We start from the raw sequence: 20,907 nt of genomic DNA, 5'->3' as shown, positions 1-20,907 counted from the left end.
TCCAGCATCATCCCCCAGAAATGAGCCCTTCAGACTGAGCCCTGTGTTGTTAACCAAACACTCCCAGTTCCATCTTACCTCTTTTTCTTTACTTTAGTTGATTCCTCTGTCTGGAACAGTTCCCTTCCCCATGAGCCACATGAAGTCTGATTGAACATTCAACTTCAGCCTGTGTCATCTCCCTGTGAGATTTTCCCTGATTTCTGGTCCCGTCCACCTCCACGCAGACTTAAATCCATCCCTCTTCTCAGTCCTTAAAATATTTAGACTTGTAGCACTTACTTCCTTGACTGAAATTACATACTTACATATCTGTCTCTGCTGCTAGACTGTGAACACTTTGAAGTCAGACTACATCTGGTTCATTACAGTAATCTGAGCACATAGTAGATGCTCAGGAACTTTTAAATGATTGACTGGTACATACACACACACACAGAGAGATGGACAGTGGAAAGAAGAGAGCAGGCAAATGTGATTAGAAGTCGTTTTAAGCTCAGCCAACAAGAGATGGTGCCAGGATGAGCTACTTTTCAATTTGAAAATCTCTTCAGAGTTGTTGGAACATGATTTACGTGATATAAACGAGTCCAATCTGATGTTGGACCGATGACCGGGCTCACAGCATGGTTATCCAGGCATGCTGGAGGGTTAGCAACATCTTGTCTTATCTACTATGGCATCATTAACATCTCCGGCTAGTCCACCCACTTAGAGAAAAATCTATGGCCTTAAATGCATTTATTAGAAAACCACCAAGATTGACAAGAAAAGGACTTAGCATGCATCTATAAAAAAGGCAGAAAAGAACAAAATAACTCACTCTCTGAACTAAAAGAAGCAATTAAGAAAGATAACAGCAGAAATTAATAAAACAGAATACAAACAAAACAAAATCAGCCAAAGATTGTCCCTTGAAAAGACCAGTATAATAGACAAATTTCTGGGAAACTTTATCAGGAAAATCAGAGAGAAGATATTAAAAAACAACTTTGGAAATGAGAGAAGACAGGAGCTATAGATAAGAGTGATAATAAAAATGTATTTAGGAATGCTAGGTACAACTTAATGTCAATGAATATAAGCTTCTAAAGGAAATGAATAACTTCTTAGGAAAATATAAATTATTAAAATTCATTCAAGAAGAGGTAGAAAACATGACTAGATCAGTAAACATAGAAGAAATTGAAAAGGTAACCAAAGAACTACTTCTTAAAAAGGAAATAAACTCAAGTGATTTATGGTGAGTTCCACCAAATTTTCAAAAGTAGATGTTATCTATGATATATAAACTGTTCTAGAACATAGAATAATGTGGAAATCAGTTTTCTTTAAGTTCTGAGCAAAATCCTGACATCAAAACTAAAAAAGGAAATAGTAGGCCATATTCACTCAGAAACATAAACATGCTAAAAAATATATTAACAAAGCAAGTATACTGCCATATTAAAATCATAATCCAAGGATATTTTACTATTGAATATCAGAAAAATCAATATATTCACCAACCTAACAGATAAGAGAATAAAATATGATTTTTTCAGTAGATGTTTCAAAAGCACATGGTAAAATTAAAAACCTGTTTCTGCTGAAATAAAGTCATAACCTACTAGGTGATGTTTAACAAACATCAGACAGGCTGGTGAAATATAGAAGCATTCCCTCTTAGGACTTGAACAAGGTAAGGATACTATCTGTATCATCCTGCTACATAACATTTTACTCAATGTCCTGCCAAAGCAATAAGGCAGGAAAAAAATAAAGGAATAAAATTTCAAACAAAGACAATTGTCATTACTTGTAAGCAATTATTATCTCCCTAGAAAATTAGCTAAGAAAATAACAGAACTAATAAGAGACATCAGTAAAGGAGGAATAGGTAGATATCTACAAAACATTAGAAAGTTAATAATTTCCTTGACTACATAATAATCAATTATAGAATAGAATTAACATCTTCATTCATAAGGAAAAACAAACATACACACAAAAGCTAAGAATAAACCTAAGAAGAACTGTACAAGACCTAAATGAAGAAAATTATTAAACTTTATGAAATGAAGGTTAACAACAATAAAAAATCCTGAATAATGGAGATTCATGCCCTAATCCTGGATGGGAAGATAGATTATAAAGATGTCAATTCTCTCCACATAATCCTCATATTCAATGTAATCCCAATCATAATTTGAGCATGATTTTAATGAAATTTAATAAGTGGACTTGACATTAAAAATGCATTAAAATTACTAGGAAAATTTCAAAATGAACAATAATACAAAACTTGCTATACCACATTAAAAAAAACACCATAAAGCTATAGTATATATAAAACAGTGTGTTTAGTGGCTTAGAAATAGACAATCAATTAATAGAACAAAATAGAAAATATGTAAATGAACCTATATACATTTAAGAACTTATTTTATAATAACGTGGCCAACTCATTAAACAATATTTTATTCTCAGTTGGAAAAAATGAGTATGAAAGTAAAAAATTTATGGAATATCATCATTAAAAAATAATGAAAAGATTACTTACTGACATAGAAAGTTTTCCAATATATCAATGTATTATAAAGTGAAAAATGGTAAGTCATGGAACAATATGCATACTATAATTCCATTCTGATGTAAGATGCAGGTACATTTGTACATGTTTGAATGTAAATGCATAGAAAAGAGTCTTTAAGACAGATGTGAAGCTATTTACAGTGGATACTTTTAGAGAGGAAACTGGAATGTGGAGGGGATATGGAGAAAGTTCTCATTTTGATCTGCTTTGTTCTAGATTATTTTAATCTTTCAAACTGAAAATGTATTCATGCATTTTAAAAAATTTTATGCATTCAGTAATAATTGTCCAGGAGGAAAAACAACAAAAAACAAAAAGCAATTCCATAATAGACCATGGGAAAGACCCTGGGTGCCTACAAAATAGACCTGGAGCTTTGGGAAGCTCAGGAAACTCTCTGGACTCATCCTCTGCATGCTCCAGGCCTGCGCACTGTCTTCAGACACAGTCCATTATATCTAGAACCAGTTCCACCTCTCTGTCTGGGCCAAGTTCAAGAGCTGACCCCTTGAATTTGGCCCTCACTCAGATGACCATCTGGTTCCTGGGACTGCCTTCACCCATGGACTTCATTCTTCTGACATTCCCTAGCTTTAGCTCCTCACCCCCAGGCCAGTCCTGGCTCATCCAGCCCAATGGGGGAATCCAGACCTTCCCATCTGAAGTGTGCAGAAAGTGGATGCCAAAGTCACGGCTCCAATGCACCTGAGCCACATGCACCACCCCCCAAGGAGAAGCGAGAAACCACATGGCAACCTCTGAGCATCCATCTTTTGTCATCACCCTCAGCCTTTTACATCATAATTATTTTCACACAGCAAACTATTTCCTACTAGAATGAGGGACAACAGGGACTTGATCTTGCCCACTGTTTATCCCATCCCCAGCACCTGGAAGCATGCCTGGTAGGCACTCAAAGAACTCATTGGGTAAGCTCAGGAAGTCACATGTCCTGTCTTTAAATCCACCAAGTGTGGTCAATTTCAAATTCTGGAGACATGTACTCTCAGCAAACAGAAAAGGAGTAGCTTCCTCTGCCTTGCCCAGCCCTGAGCAGCTGAGCTCCCAGAAGGCCTGGACCTCTCCTGATAAGATCCACCCTTCTGATTTCTGGCCTCTCAGGGTCGGGTGCAGGATGCCCTTCTCCTTCCTGGTGGGCAAGTCCCATTTCCTCTCCCCAGAATTTTTCAACAAATCGTGAACCACCTTAACTTGTAGGCCTTGGGCCATTTTCCTCCTCTGAGCCTGAGTTTTCATTTGCTGAATAATGTAATCCCCAAATCCCCATGTCAAGGACAAGTCAGAACTCTGCAGCCAGCACCATTCCTGGCTTCTGGGACAGCAGTCACGGAATTTGCATTTTTCTGCGAGCTTGGTCTCATAAATTCCAACACACTCTGGCTGAGGATTTATCAGACTAAAGATTTTCTCTATCTCCTTTCCACAACCAAACTCAAGGAGAATTTCTAATTTTCTGCCGAGCCCCAGTGCTCCACAGGCTTCTTTCCCAGGGTTTTGCTTCACCAAAAATATTGATTGCTTGAGGAAAAAGCCACAATCGATTGCGCTTTCCCAAAAGCCTTAATGAGCAGGGCTTCTGCCAGACTGAGCCATGATGGTTGATGTTCCAGCAGGAGTTGAGGAGGACTTTGTCACAGGACACAGCCGTACGCAGCCCCCCAGGAGGGAGACTAACAGGTACCTCATTAACTGGCTCACTGCACGGAGGCAAGAGCTCTGGGAGAGGAGGCCTTGCAGCTGGAGAACAGAAAGGCCTAAGTAGGGGGAAGAGAAGCAGTCCCTTTGCATCCTGTGAGACTGCGGGACTGAGGGCTAACTTCCCTGGGCCTCAGTCTCCTCATCTGCGAAATGGCTATAATCACGCTCCCCCCCTGCAGTTCCAGGGCTGTTACCAGACAGAGTGATCAAATGTGCCCAGCACAGACACAGGTGCCCAACAATTGCTTCCTTTCCTTTCCCTCCGGACTTCTATAAGCCTGGAACTAATTCCCCCACTAAGAAAATGAGCCTCTCACACAGTTTTTTTGTTTTTGTTTTTCTTGTAATCATGTGAAAGTATCAAACCAAAGTTTCATTTTGAGCATGGACTTTGCACTTAGCACTGGGCCAAAGCAGTCCGGGAGATGGTAAAGAAACCTAAGTGCCGTCTGCTGCCTGGGGAGAATTTATAACTTGCTCGACAACTTAAAAGGGAATATTTGCCAGCACTGGATGCCTGATCGAGGCAGCTTTTACTCCAAAGCCCTGGGGACAGAGTCTGGCGCTGGCTGCTGCCAGCCGTGCCATGTGGACCATTACTTAGTGTCGTGGAGCCCGCTTCTGTATCTATGGAACTGACTTCTTCACATCCACCCTCTGGGGTTGTGGTGGAGATGTTTAAAAACATAAATAAAATGGTGTAGGTGAAACATTCAGTATTGTGCCAGGAGTGTAGCAGACATGCCATCAATGCTTTTTGAATTTTATGACCCAACAATCGGGGAATAATTAAGTGCAAAGCATCTAATGTACGATGGAGCCACGCTAGATGGAAATGAACAGAAAATGCTGAGAAACCGCAGCCATGGTCCTTGCATCTTGATTCACAGCAGCTTTTGCTGTTACCCTGAGATTCCTTCCCAGCAGGAGGCAGCATGCACAGGTAAGCAGATAGACATGTACTGCAATGCAGGACATACTTGGGTTCCAAATCCAGTTTCACAAGTCACGTGCTGTGTGACCTTGGCTGGGTAGTGGACCTCCTAGACCTCTGTATCTTCTCATGTCTATAGGATGGCCACAATGACAGTCGCCTTCTCACAGGCTGGGTGAGGATGAAATGGTATAGGATGCATGGGACTGGACCATGGTGAGGCTCAGATGTGAGTTAATATCAGGAGAGTTTCTGATCCTGTCCCTCTTTAGGAATGGGGCTTCCCAAGGCCTTGGTGAGGAGCAAGGAAGAGAGTTGAGGAGGGGAGGAAGTGAGAGGGATAGAGGCCCCTCACACATGCAGCGTGAAGGGGCCGGGAAGGGAGTCAGCATCACACCAGGAAGAGGGAGAAGAGAAATGGGGTCCCTCAAGCCCCGGAAACTCCTCAGTCCCAGGTAAGCCAGGACAGTTGGTCACCATAAGGGTGTGATTGAAGCAGCAACATCACAGGGCGGAGATGGGCCCAGGCAAGAGGACAGTGCAGGAGAAGCAATGGGAGCACTGGAGGGGTCCGGGCAAGGTGAGCTAAGCCCCAAGGCGAGTGTTTCCCAGCCCTGGGGCTATTGCTCAGAGCAGAAGCTCCACACAGGGCCTTTGCTTGTAAGGACATCTTGTCAACCACCCCCCTTGCCCTACACACCCACTAGCACCCTGCCTGGGTTGCACCAATATTGTTTCCCAAGCTGGTGAGTTTCCTGCCATGGGACTGCCACCAAGAGAGGGGATGCTGGAAGAGCCACTGGCCCTTCCTTCCAACTAGTGAGAGCCCAGGAATAAATAGAGATGCTAGGAGGAGAATGAGGCATCAAGACTAGAGGACAGAACAAGGAAATGGGTGTGTGCCCAGCCCCCAAGCAAGGAAGCACTGACAGCTGAAATCCTCAAAGGGATTTGTAATAAACGTGCATGTGTTTAACTTCACAGTTTAACGAATGTGACTATAATTGCATAAACCATGACAGGCAGTAATAATCATGAGGACAGCTAACATTTCTGAGCATTTACTGTGTGCCAGGCACTGACGGGTTGTATCCTCTTCAAACCCTCAGAGCAGTCCCATCACAAAGGTACAATCTCTGTGCCCATTGTATAGATTAGGAACCTGAGGCTTCCTAAGGGCCGCTCACTTGCCAGGACCACCTGGAGCAACCAAAGAGCTCAAAGGGCCGATTGGCCAAGTCTGGGCTTCCACCATTTACACCTAAGAACTGCAAGTGGGAGAAGCAACTAGGGTAGGGGGTCCCTGGAGAAAGAGAACCAAGCATGGCTTTCTTGACATAAGAGAAGCCCTTTTTCACCTAAGCCATTTTGTGATCTAAGCCTGGCAACAACGCTTGCCTTTGAACAGGTCTCAGTAATTAATGATCTTAAGGGAACAAAGAATGCAGATCAAGTGGAACTTAAGAGATGATGATGTTGACTTTTTCTGACCCTCATGACTTCGATCAACTAAAGCTTGGACTCTGTCAACTGCCCAAGCCCCTTCATAAATATGCATGTACCCTTAGCTTAAAATTTCGCCCAGTTTGGCAGTTGGCGGAGACACTGCTTTGGGAAAGATTCCCAGTGTTCTCCTTACTTGCTGCAAGTAATACATCCTTCCTTCCCCTGATCTTTGGTTTGGCTGTGTCTTTTGGCTCGACACCCAGCAAGAGGTGAACCCTCAAAACGAAGATCTGTTACTCAAATAAGGGGGAGCACAGCTGGGCAGGCAGCACCCAAGCCCACAGCCCACTGTACCTCAAGACACACTATCATCCAATGCTTGCCTTTAGCACCAGCTGTATGCAGTAAAATCTAATCTAAAATTAAAGCCTTGCCTCAGCCTTTTTGTGTTTCAGTTGTAGAGTCATTGAAAGTAAAAAAACTTCTAGAGGCACAGTCATTGGCCATACACTCCACATCCTCCTGCCCCCAAGGGCATGCTTTCACATTTCAAATTTTCCCCGGTTCAGTTAAAATAGTTGTGTCTGACAATTAGTCAAGAACTCTCCCTCAACCTAAGAAACGTATTATTATTTTTTTTCTTTCTATCTCCAGGAGAACAGGGTGTGTAATTATAAGAACCTAATTATCAACTCCTTCAAAAGAATTGGGCTGTTTGGGCTGCGTTTGTGGCGTTGGACTCAACAGCACTGAAAACCCTACTTGCACCATATTATAATTATCGTCATCAATCATGCTCCCTTCGAAGCACTAAGTGGGGACATTTTCTCTGGAAGGGAAACAAAGCAAACCCTTTCTCAACGACAAGTAAGTAGCAGCATGAGAGGCAGATGGCTTAGTGGTCTGAGTCATCCAGATGAGAGTTCTGAACCCAGTCCTGCCCTCAGCCTTGACCTTGGATGAGTCACTTAACATTTCAGCATCTTGGTTTCCTCATCTGTAGAGTGGAGATGAAATGGTTTCCCTCACATCATCGTGTGAGGTTAGCAAAATAATGCATGTCACAGCAAGTCCCAGAGTGCCTGACCCAAAAGAAACACTTGCTAAATGGTAGTGGCATTTCAGTTTGATATCTTTGTATCAATATTATTTCATCCAATGAAGGTGATGGGCTGTCATGCTCTCGGTAAACTGCCGAGTCCTCTTATAAGCTATTATTCATTGTCCAGGTAAGAAGCTCACCTCTTAGACCTGAGGAAGTTACCTTCCCCACCCCCCCCACCTCTTCCTTGGGAGAAGTCCAGATCATAAAGCTCCAAGAGACATGAAAAGACCAGCAGCTTAAGTTCCCTGGCCTCAGTTTCCCCATCTGTAAAGTTGGCTGGTCATCTCTACTCCCTGGTTCATTGTGAATATTAATAAAACTATATGAAGTGTCCTCCTCAGCACCCAGTACCTAGTTGCTGCCCCATCAGGGAGTTTTCTTCCTTCTGGTGCCCACTAAGCCAGCTGGCGCTCCCTGCACTCCTACGAGGGAGGCAACACAAAGATCTGTGTTCCCACTGGATCAGAGAGGTCAATGGACCTCTTTGATGACTCTCAGCTGGCTAAAGCTGGAATGTAAACTCAGTCTCTGGGTTCCTATGCTCTTTCAGTGCTCCACAGCCACCTCATTCATTCACTCAACAAAGATCTCCTGAGTGCTTCCCACGGGCCAGGCTGTGGGCTGGACTACTGCACCAGTCCAAGCTTGGTTTAACCAGGGTCTGAGCCAGGGTAGTGGCCACACAGACGGGTAAGGGGGCAGCTTCTGTGTCTCTCCTTTCCATGCCTCCTCCTCTCTCATCCCTGCTTATTCTTCCTCTTATTTTCTTCTCTCTGGGGCTTCGCTACCCACACAGCCACACTCTGATGAAGTTAATAATCAGGGTGTCAGCTTTAAATACCAGTTAGCTCAAGGAAGAGAAGCTACTTGCCAAAAAAAAAAAAAAAACACCTAACAAAAGGAAAATTCCAGTTGAGCTAACCCATTACCATGGTGCCCAGACTGTACGACATGGTTATATTTCATTGATTCATTCATTTTCATTCATTTATTCTTGAAACAAGTATTTATGCACATCTCTCTATTAGGTGTTAGACATGGTTCTAGGCCAGAGGTCACCAAGCTTTTTCTGTAAATGGCAAGATCTGTGAATATTTAAATATAATGTGAATATTTAAGGCTTGTGGGCCGTATGGTTTCCGTCACAACTACACATTCAGTGTTGTTATTGTAGCAGAGACAATACACAAGGAAACAGAGGTGGCTATGTTCCAGTAAAATTTTATTTACAGAGAGAGGAGGTGGTCTGGAGTTGGCCCACGCCTGCTCTGGGCACTGGGACCCAGAGGAGAAGGAGACCCAGGCGCCCCCTTGTGGAGGTCAGAGTCTGAATGTGAACGTATTTCCGGATGGAGCACTGTGGTAAGAGCGAGGTTAAAGGGGGCAATGATGATGATAGACAGCAGTTAATTATATGGAGCACCTACTACATGCCGGAAACTTCACCTGAGTTATTTTATTTATTTTTCCAACAACCCTGAGAAGGAGGTATTATGTATCATCATTTATAGATGAGAAAAATGAGGCTCAGATGGGGAAATGACTTGCCTGGACCACATGGCAGTGATGGGTGGAGACTTTGAAGGGGAGAGGGTTGGTGTGTAGACAGGGCCTCCAATGGTGACCCATTGCCGAGCTTCGTGGAAATACCAGTTGGGGGAGCCCCTCTCCTCCTGCCGCAGAAGACAACCCCTTCTCTCACTGGACAAAGCGAGCGTGGATCCCAGGAGCGTCCACTGTCCTGGAAGCATCCCCAGGGCAGGAACTGAGTTTCGTCCACTCTATCTCCCCAGGGCCCTGAAGGAGGTCCTGGAAAGCTTGCTGAGTTGTGGGCTAGTTGCCTCCCCCAAGGAAACACAGTGTATGTCACTGGATCAGGCAGAACTCCCTCCAATTTGGGGCTCCACCCTCCTAAGAGCCCATCAGCTTGACCTAAGGGCAGGTGTGTGTGTGCCCCACTCTCAGGACTGAAGGCTGCATCCCACACTCTCACTGAAAGAGAGGGGGTGGGGCTTCTAACCTGTTAGGGTCACTGCAGCCTTAGCAGCAGCTGTCACAGGAAGAGGTTAAAGAGGGAAAAGAACTTTCTTTAACACACACACAGAGGAACATTCATTTCCTAGTAAATCCTAACTGGTAAAAGCAAAATCAGCCAACACTTCTGTAAATGAAACATCACATTCATCTTTTGTGAATCCATTCTGATCTCTCACTTTCCCAATATAGCGGGCAGATGTGTGTCGAGTAGAAACGACTGTCCAGGGTTACTTATTCCTCTATTTTAAAAAAATGAACAGAAAAGGTAATCAAATTTTTTTGCCCATTAAAAATTTAATTTTCCATACCTATTATAACTAAGGTCAGAAATGCAGGAGTCGGATGAAATTAATTGTTTTTTACTTCTGCTTTTCAGTCTCCAATGGCACATTTGTGAGCTTCCTAGGAATGAAATGTAGTAGCCTTTCATCACATCTCAAAGAGTTCCAGCCCACAGGATTGATTATTGTGACGATTGCTTTTCTGAAGCATGTGCCCTCTTGGGGTGGGTAAGAGTGGTCCAAAGAGGGACACATTTTAAATCATTGACATTGAGCTGACTGCCAGTCTGTTTCTGGGTAACTTCATGTCATAGAAATCTGCAAGGAATTTTTTTAAGAGATAGGAAACAATATATTCCTTTTGACACTATCTGGATGCCAGGAGGATGTTTCCAAACTTCATCTCAAGCACTGGGCCCAAAATGTGTCATTACCCTTCAGGCTGCTAGTTGAAGGACCGTGTACAAGAGAATGTGTGTGGTAGGATTCGGTCTATATTCAGAAAGAAGAATTTAAAACACTCATTAACTCAATTCCTCTCTCTAGGGGAAAAAGCAGGCTGTAGGGATGCCAAAAACTGTAGCTATTTCTGTTTGCAAGCCTTTTCTCTTTTACATTCATTTAAAGGAAAGCTATCATAGGGAGACCTGAGCTTATCACATTGTTTTCCACCTTCCTTCTTTTGTACCCGCTGATCTTCTTGCCTTAGATGCCTTTTCTCACTATTTCTGCATAAAGGACGTCTACTTTTCCTTTAAAAATGCAGCGCAGAATTCTGCTTTGAATGTGGTGAGTTAACTCCTAGCAGACACCAGTCCTCCCAGAAATTACCACTGTAAACTATGCACAGTATACAAAAAGCAACTACATTGAAGGCTCTGGAGACTGATCAAAAGCAGGCACATTTTGGAAGGGAGTCAAAACATAGAAAGGACTGGCACAGGGTGAGTTCCCCATTCTTGCAGCTTTGGTCTGGGGGTGGGCTGTGATCTTGGAGTGGTGATAGAAAACCCATCATCTTTTTGAGCTGAGGAACAAGCAGATAGAGCCCATCAGAAAGTGAGGGGAGGAATCTAGGAGAGGAGAGAACTAGAGAAGGGGATCCCCAGGTTCTGAGTGTAAACTTCGTCCATGTGTCTGGCCAACCCCATGGACCATGCATGCCTGGGGAAGACTTGAAAGAGCCCAATAAGGATGAAATACTGCCCTGAGAATTGGCTGACCACACCCACAGGCAAGCCAGAGATGACAGTCTGAATCTAACTAACTGTCTGCTAAAAAAATCAACATTCTTGGGAGGGATATACCAGCAATTAGGAGTTTCCACAGCATGAAAACCAAAGTGTTCAGGATAAAATCCAAAATTACTCAATATATGAAGAACTAGGAAAATACAACCCATTTGCAAGGGAAAAGAAAGCCAAAAGTGGTAAAACACATGATGATTCTGAGGTTAGAATCATTAGAAGAAAACTATAATTGTGTTCAATGAAGGAAGAGAAAACATGCTAAAGGTGAAAAGGAAATATTAACAGAGAAATAGAATGTGTGTGTGTGTGTGTTTATACCAAAAGGGAAACCCAGACCTGAAATACATGATATTTGAAATTTAAAATACACTAGGTGGATAATATTGGACTACCAGCTTTAGCTTATGATATAGAAAGCTGGAAAGAACACTGTTCTTACCTTTACAAAAACCACAACAAAATCCAGACAATCAGAAAAATTAAAAACACTTCTTGAATTCATTGCATACAGACACTGGGCCTATTATATTCAAATTGTTGAAAACTTAAAACAGTATCTTGGAGGTAGCCAGAGGAGAGAAAGATACATTGCATTCAAAGGAACAAAGATAAGAAGTCCTACAGGTATGATTAGAAACTATGTGATCCAGGAGACAACAGAGTGACACCTTTAAAGTGATGAAAGAAAAATGCTGCCAACATGGCACTTTATACCTAGCAAAGACACCTGTTAAAAAGGAGAGAAATGAAGAATTTCTCAGACAAACAAAAACAGAGAATTCATTGCCAGCAGACCTACACTATAAGAAATGTTAGATGTTCATCAGACAGAAGGAATATAATCCCAGGAAGAAACTTGGAACTACAAAAAAAAAGAAAAAAAATGGGGGGTTGGGGGGAGGAAGCACTAAAAGTAGAAAAAAATGAAGTTACATATCAAGATCATTTTTTCTTATTTTTAGCTGCATCAAATCATAACTGACTATCTAGACCAATAAGAGTAGAAATGTGTTGTGTGTTTATAGCATATAAAAAAAGTAAAATGTCTGTTAACAGTAGCACAAAATACCGGCGGGAAGAATTGGCTGTGTACTATTGTAAGGTCCTTACACTACAAGCGATATAATATTGAACAATATCATACTTGAAGATAGATATTTCTGCTCTTCAAGATACTGTTTAAAAAATGAAAAGACAAAAACTAAATTAAAATAATAAAAAAACATAAAAAAGACAATCACAGACTGGGTGAAAACATTTACAGATCATATCTCTGATAGAGGACTTGGATCCAGAATATATAAAGAACTCTCAAAACACAATAATAAGAAAACAAACAATGCAAGAAAAAATGAGGGAAATATTTGAACAGACACTTTATCAAAGAATATGTACAACTGGTAAATAAGCACATGAGGATATGCTTAATGTTGTTAGTTATTAAGAAAATGCAAATTAAAGCCGCAGTGAGATACCACTTTGCATGTATTAGAATGGATACATAAAAAATTCTGTTGACTTTCAACATCAAATGTTGATGAGGATGAGGAGCAACTGGAACTTTCATACATTGCTGGTAGGAGTGTGAAATGATACTGTCACTGTAGAAAACAGTTTGGCAGATTCTTGTAAAGTTAAATAGACACACATCACAGGACCCAACAAATCCATTCTTAGGTATTCACCCAAATGAAATGAAATGTGTATGCAAATGTTTATAGTGGCTTTATTTTCAACCAACAAAATCCAAATACAAGCCTAAATATTCTTTAACTGGAAAATGTAAGAACAAACTATGGTACATCCTTACAATGGAATACCACTCGACTACAAAAAGAAACTAACCCTTGGTACATGATCGAGATTCAATGGCATGGAAAAATCTCAAATTCATCATGGTAAGTGAATGGAGCCAGCTTCAAAAGGCTATATACTGCATAATTCCATTTATATGATATTCTGGAAATATAAACTATAGGGACAGGAAACAGATCTGTAGCTGCCAGGGGCTGAGAGTGGGAGAAGAGTTGACTACAAGGGACCTGGGGGAATTTGAGGGATGATTAATGGAACTGTTCTATATCTTGATTGTGGTGATGGTTACACAACTCTATACATATGTCAAAACTTGCAGAGCCATATACTAAAAAGGGTAAATTTTACTGAAGGTAAATCATACCTTTTTTTTTTTTTTTAAAGATACCCTTGTTTTTTATTTATTTTTATTTTTGGTTGCGTTGAGTCTTCGTTTCTGTGCGAGGGCTTTCTCTAGTTGCGGCAAGTGCGGGCCACTCTTCATCGCGGTGCGCGGGCCTCTTGCTATGGCGGCCTCTCTTGTTGCGGAGCACAGGCTCCAGACGCGCAGGCTCAGTAGTTGTGGCGCACGGGCTTAGTTGCTCCGCGGCATGTGGGATCTTCCCAGACCAGGGCTCGAACCCGTGACCCCTGCATTGGCAGGCAGATTCTCAACCACTGTGCCACCAGGGAAGCCCATACCTTATTTTTTTTAAAAAGAAAAAAATCACTATAATGACTGAAAGTAGCCATACACATTCTGCATGAGTCCATTTATATGGAATCCTAGGAAAGGCAAATTAATGTATATTAATGAAATTCGGATCAACAGTTGCCTGAGACAGTTGGCTGGCCGAAGGAGGCATGGACTGGAAAGGAGTATTTTGGGGATGATAGAAATAATTCTGTATCTTGATTATGACACTTTTTCATGGACGCATACATCTGTCAGAAGTCTCTGAACTTTATCTTTTAAATGGATGCAGTTTATTGTATATAAATCATACCTCAAGGAAGTTGATTTTTAAAAATCCAGCTCAAATTTTGTGTTGTCTGTGAAGCCCTCTAAGACCTCCCCAGGCATCATGGATTGTCCCTTCCTCTGGACTCCATGGATATATTCTATACATGGGTACCTTTCACAGAACTGGCTTTTGATGTCTCTTTCTTCTCCAACACCCAGCACAGAGCCTAGAATTCATTCTTTCAAAATAATTATTTCATTACAAATATGTGATGTGCACCTATGAAGAGCTAGGCAATGACTGTGCCTTCATGAAGATTACAGTACAGCTGGAGAGAAAGATAATAATCTCATAGATAAGTAAACATAACTTCTCTGAGCCTCAGTTTCCTCATCTGTAAAATAGAGGTAATAATAACCATCGGGTTGTTGCGAAGATTATAACAACCTTATAACATTATATGATGTTATACTAATGTGAGTGCCTGACACATAGTGAGCACTCAGTAGGTGGTGGCTATTATTGTCATTATTAAATTTAATTACTACTGTGACAATGGGTAGGAAGGAAATTAACTTCATTCAGTGATAGAAAAAATGAGACAGTACCTACTTTAGAAAGGGTCATGGGGTACCTTTCTTCGAGGGAACATTTAAGCTGGAACTTGAAATCTGAGAAGGCACCAGCCAGGCAAAGTATGTTCCTGGCAGATGGAAGAGCCTATGTGATGCCCTTGAGACAGGGAGTTGGTGGGCCTCTTTGAGAAGCTGTAAAGAAATCAGGTGGCTTCAGCCCAAGCAGGGAAGGGGAGAGAGTAGAGGAGATGAGAGAGAGGCCGGAGCCCCTGCACCAGGGCCTCATAGGCACTGACATGGTTTTGGCAAATCTTGGTAAATGCTGGTTGGATATGTGCCTGTGTTGATGGATAGACAGATGGAAGGATGGATGATTGGATAGTTGGATGGATGGATGGTTGGATGGTTGGATGGATGGATGGATGTATACATGGTCAGATGGATGGCCACTCAACTCAGAAGTCACACAGATCTGAGTGAGCCATCTTTGCCTCTTAGCAGCTATGCAAAGTCAGGCAAGTACCTTTCCCTATCCCAGCCCCTGCTTCCACATCTGCAAAAATAGTGTTTATAATAGTAGTGATGCCACAGGATTATTGAAAGAATCAAGTAAGATCATGCACAGAGGCTGCCATTTAGTAAATTTCTCTCACTGTCTCCCCTCCCCCTACCGCGTGCGTGCGTGCACGTGTGTGTGTGTGTGTGTGTTTCATACACCCATCATGGTCAGGAGCCTTGCCTCAGCTTGGCAAAACCAGAAACAGGACTTGGTGAAGCACCTGGAGCCGACTGGGCTCAGAATCCATCAGACTCACCAGGGTTGGATGCATAAACCGGAAGTCATGTTCTGTCATGCCCTGAGAAAGAGGGACTGGGCCATTGAATGAGGACATTCTTGGAGGTCATCAGAAGCTAAGGCAGGACAGGGTCAGGGAATGGATGGATCTCAGCAGCAGAGCAAAGCCAGGGAAAGGACAAGGAAAATGGTGAACGTGTACGCAGGTCTTCTTAGGATGGGAAGCACTTACACAGATTTTCTCATTTGATCCTCACTACAACGCTAGGAGGAGAGTACTATTTTTATCAACATCCCCATTTCACAGATGAGGAGCCAGAGGCTCGGAGAGGTATGTCAGGCTTCTCACCAAGGCACCCGATTCAGTTAAGGGTGTGCTGAGAAGGTATGGATGGCCTTGGCCTTGAATTTCTGACTGTGAGCAAACTCATCTGCCTTCTCCCTGGCAACAAACAAATGTGTACATTTTCTGTGTGTTCTTTGATATGGGAAATGATAAGAAGCACCAGGGTGATTAATTTACTCAAGGTCACCCACTGGTGAGTGGTGGAGGGGAGATTCAGACCCTGGCTCCCAAGCCCACCCTCCATGTCAGGGAAAGCCCTGCTATGCACACACCCCAGCCCCAAGGTCTCACTCCATGGCCACCCTGCTCTCCTCACCTCCGGCAGGATGCTGTCAGTCATGAGCCTCTTTAACCCTCCCACAGACCTGGCGTGGCAAATACAACTCCATCCACTCTATAGATGAGGAAACTAGAGCGCCCTTCGTGCCCTCTTCCCACTTGTAGAACTTTGTCCAGGCTGTGCCTTCTCTGCCTACACAGAACAGGGGCAGTGGGGTCGGGATAGACGATGCTTGGTTCTAGAACTTCCTGGGGCCCTCGGTCAGCAGCTCCTTTGTAAGCCTGGTGACCACTTCCTCACCCAGCCTTCCAGGATCAGCTCAAATCCCACCCCTTTTGTGCCACCCCCAGAACAACCTAGTGATTCCTCCTCACGCCCAGGCTTCCTTACAGCAGCTCCTCTTGGGATTATAACTGGCTCTGCATCTGCAGCATCCCATTCTGGAAAGAACTTTGGAGGAAAATATCTGCAGGATGGAGGGCCATGCACAGGTCTGGGATTTATTGGGAGACAGAATTAACAGAACTTGGAGATGAAGTGGATGTGGGAAGAATGCTAGAGGAAGGAGGCATAAATACTCCCAGCTCTCTGGTATAAGCAAAGGTGGAAGACGATGCCATTTGCTGAGAGGGGATGGAGGAAGCCAGCTGGGGCATCCGTGGAGGGGCAATTGGAAGTCCCATGAAAGCTGGAGTCCCAGCACCAATGACAACAATCTCACAGCAAAGAAATCTTGACAAGGAGTTGAAACCTTTGGAGGCAGAGTCACCAAAAGGCTCCCTTTCCCTCAAGTCCCAACCATTACATTTCTAGACCTTTATTTAGATGATGGAAGCACCTAGAAAGAAATGGAACCAGGAATTTTCAGTGTGGATGAGCTCAGTCAAGCTCAGATGGCTGGGAAATCACCTACCTTTTTGATTCCAGCTGCTGTCTAATGAACTTCCTGTTTGTGGGGAGGAAGTAGAGAAGGGAAGGGGGAGGGGAGATGAATGTCAACAGCATCTGGGGTCCTGGGCTAAGCAAAGGGTTGGCCTTGGAGTCAGGAGGTCTGCGTTCTGACCCCAGTGCCACCACTAATGAAGGCTGTAAGTCTGGCCCTCTCTCTGGAATGCCTGGAAACTTTCTCCTTGTTTCAAGGCCACTTTCTGTGACTCTTGTCTCACTCTCAGCAGAGTTAGACATTTTCCTCTTTGCTCCTCAGCACCTTGTACATCCCTCAATTACAGCAGCTGCCATATTTAATTATGATCATTCCTGGTCAGTGGCACAAGTAGAAAGAACCAGGAAATCAGATAGTCTGGGGTTCCTGTTCCAAGCTCTTTCTCTCACTATGCGTGACCCTGGGGAAGTCCCTTTTCCTCTCTGGGTCTCTAGCCCTCACTGTTGTAAGGTTTCAAACATAGGAAGAAAAATGCACATAAACTGCTTGTTATCATTATGGGCACATGTTAACTACACAGTAAAGATTAGGTCCTTGCCCCAAGAAGATGGCAAGCTCTATTAGGATTGGGACCCTCTATATTCTGCATCTCCAAGGATCTGGACTTTGCCACCAGCTTGAAGTGTGTTCATGTCCTGGCTCTGCCCCTTACCAGGTAAGTGACCTTAAGGCAGATCATTTTATTTCTCTGAGCCTCAATTTCCTAATCTGTAAAATGGTGGCTTTTGTTAGGAAAAATCATAAATGTGAAGTGTCTGGTAATGTCTGGCACTCATTACTATAAAAGCCTCAAATTGTTGAATTAAGCCTTTCAAACTGCAGAGTCTGAAATCAGGAACTGTTTCTATCTTCGCTAGTGTAGCCCCAGGGATGCCATGTACAGTTGCACAAATTGTGCACTGCACTGTTCCAGAGCGCCCTTCATACAGATTTGATGTGAATTGTGCCATCTAGAGTTGTGCAGTGCATCAGCCCTGCAAGTGCCATGCCTGGCATTGTTCTAGGTGCTGTAAACAGGATCAATTCCTGCTCTCATAGAGCTTATATCATAGTAAGGAGGGGGGACAATAAATTAAGTGTTACCAGTAAATACAAGAGGAAAGAGGGTGATGTGACAGACAGCGACTAGGCTAGGGAAGCCTTTAAGGTGACAGTGACATGAGCTGTGGCGTGAATGTCAGCTGTGCAAATATGGAGTGAGGTGTTACAGGGAAATCACAAAGACAAAGCATGAGTGTGCAGAGAAGTGGTCAGAGGGCCAGCCATCGTGGGCACACAGTCCCAGGTAAGGACGGCATCCCCTTCTAAGGGCTCCAGGCAGCCTCAGGAGATTTCCATCAGGGGCAGGACATGATAGAGTTTGTGATCTACAAAAGGGAGGGGTGGAAGCAGGGACCAATCAGGAGGCTGATGCAGTCATCCTGGTGGGAGATAAGGGCCACTAGGACCAGAGGGTGAGTATTAGAATCAGAGAATCCAGTTAGTACATATCAGAAGTAGAGAAGTAGTAGACACAAACGAATGGGCTATGGAAGAGAAGGACTGAGAACTGTTCTCGTCTCAGGTGGATGGAGAGCTACTTATGGAGATGGGAAGCCTGGAAGAGGGATGGGTTTGGGGAGAGTTTGCAGTGCTATGAGGCAGCCTCGTGAAGCTGATAAGGCTCAACTGGTGCTCAATAAAACCCACTGGATGAAGGAATGAATGAATGAACAAATGAAGGAACGAGGCTCCATGTCCTCTCTAACCTGGAGATAATAATTCCTCCCTTTGTGAAGATCAAATGAGCTCGTGGGGGTCATGGAGAGAAAACGTTGCCTCTGATGCTGCCCTGAAGAGGGATAAATGGTCCCAGTGGTCTGACCCTGAGCTGCCCTCCGTCCTCCCATCCACCCCCTCCGTGGTGGATGGGAGGTGGCATTCCTGGTGTCCTGGGGAGGGGCCGGGCCTCTGCAGGACAGAACTGCTGCTCATTCCCTGTGCTTTTCTGTAACTCCCTAACCCCGCTGTTCTCCACACTCCTCCGCTCCCTCCCCCAACTTGGTCTTTTCATTTTCTGGCAGGTGTCGTCTAACACTGTGGATTTGTGAAAATGTCAGTGCTCTTCTTTCTGCCCCATTTCACTTTAAATGCTCTTCAGAGAGACCTGCAACTTCACAGCAGAGCTATAGGACCAGAGAGAATTGGGCTTAGATCCTGTTAGTTACAAGCTGTGCTGCCTTGCGCAAGTCGCTTCCTGTCTCTGAGCCTCAGTTCCTCACCTGCAAAATGGGCTACTTGTTCAGCCTGAGAGCTTACCCTCGGATGGACCCTAGACCTCAGCAGAAAGTCTGGCCCAGAAGAGCAGCAGATTGAATGCTAATGCTCAGCTTTCTCCCAAATGAATGTAAGACCCCAGGAAGCTCGCTTCCCAGATTCAAACATCTACTCTTCAGCTGTCAATTCATTCAGAAAATATTTCTGGGGCCTGTCCTGTGTGCCAGGGCCTGGACCAGATATTGGAGCAGATGAAGTGTAAGTGAGATGTGGAATCCCTGGTAATTCTTGGTAAAGGAGAGTCATGTGAATGGGCAGAGAGGGGGCTGCAGGATGACCTGGCAGTCAAAAGTCACCCCCAGTCAGCCTCCAGGAAGGCTGCTGAGAGGAGGGGTGTCTGAGCTGAAACCTGGAAGAGAAGGAGGAGCTCCCAAGGTGAAGGTGGGGGATGTCATGTGCTCTGAGGCAACCAAAAGCATGAAGCTTAGAGAAAGGGAAGCACAAACAAAAAAGAGGGAGGAGGAAGCATGAATAAGGGAAGCAATGCCATCCCATCAAAGAGCGCCTGGCAGCTTCAGGCCACAGGCAGCAGTGCTATTCAATTTAAGGAGTATCCTGAGGGCACTGGCAGTGTGCGTGGGCTGTGGCAGGAGCACACGATCTGATTTCTGGTTGCTTTGCAGAGAATGAATTGTGGATGGTAGATGAAGCAGGGAGTGCTGAAATCAGGCAAGAAATCAAAGCCGAATTCCCCTTCCACTCATGAGCCCTGGAATCAGAAGGCCCTCGGTTTAAATCTCAGTTCCACCACTTCATATTTAGGTGGAATTGGATAAGCCACTTTTCCTCTCTAAATCATAGGTTTCTCGTCTATAAAATGGGAGTAGTTATAACATGCATCTTGGAGCTGCTATAAAAAATTAAATGAGTTGATCCATGGACAGTGGTTGGCACAGAACAAGTGCTCAGTAAACGGAAGCTATTACAATTGCTCCTTTTCCTCCCTGTTGTGCATGTAATCACCCACCGCCCTAACATACCTTTGGACTTCAGGGTGTGTGAAGTCCAAAGTCCCTCCCCATTTTCACAGCCAATTCCAAGGCAACCGCTGTGAGCAGGTCTGGGTTGAGGGATGAGTGGCAGAGAGGCCTCAAAGGATTTGTGTGGTAGCTCTGTTGCCTAGCAACAGCATCAGCCTCTGCATCATTGCAGAGCCAGGCCGCATCAGGCACCCTCAAAACAAAGGCAGCAGCAGAGATGACTCACAGCCAGTCTTTGGAAACTGGTGGGAGCAGGGCCTTTTAGGGGGGTGAGGGGGATCATGTATACCCAAATTCTAGCTCTAGGGAGGGACCAGCCTCAATTCTAGCTCCTGCTTCCCCCCCAGGGGACCACCCCTCTCGCCATCCCCTGGGCCTTCTGGTACAAGGTGGAGACAAAGAGTCGATTATGTGCCCACTGTATGCCAGAGCACTCTGTGTGCATTCTGTGTGCCATCTTCAGAACGGTTCTTTTTCAATTTACTATGGAGGACTCCAAGGCCCAGAGAGGAAAACATTCACAGCTGGAGTCTAGCTAGCCTCAGAGCCCATGCTCTTGTCATTA

The sequence above is a fragment of the Eubalaena glacialis genome, chromosome 4 (assembly GCF_028564815.1).
Source record: "Eubalaena glacialis isolate mEubGla1 chromosome 4, mEubGla1.1.hap2.+ XY, whole genome shotgun sequence".
Lineage (NCBI taxonomy): Eukaryota > Metazoa > Chordata > Mammalia > Artiodactyla > Balaenidae > Eubalaena > Eubalaena glacialis.
The sequence above is the reverse complement of the archived record's forward strand: the minus strand, read 5'-3'. Positions refer to the sequence as shown.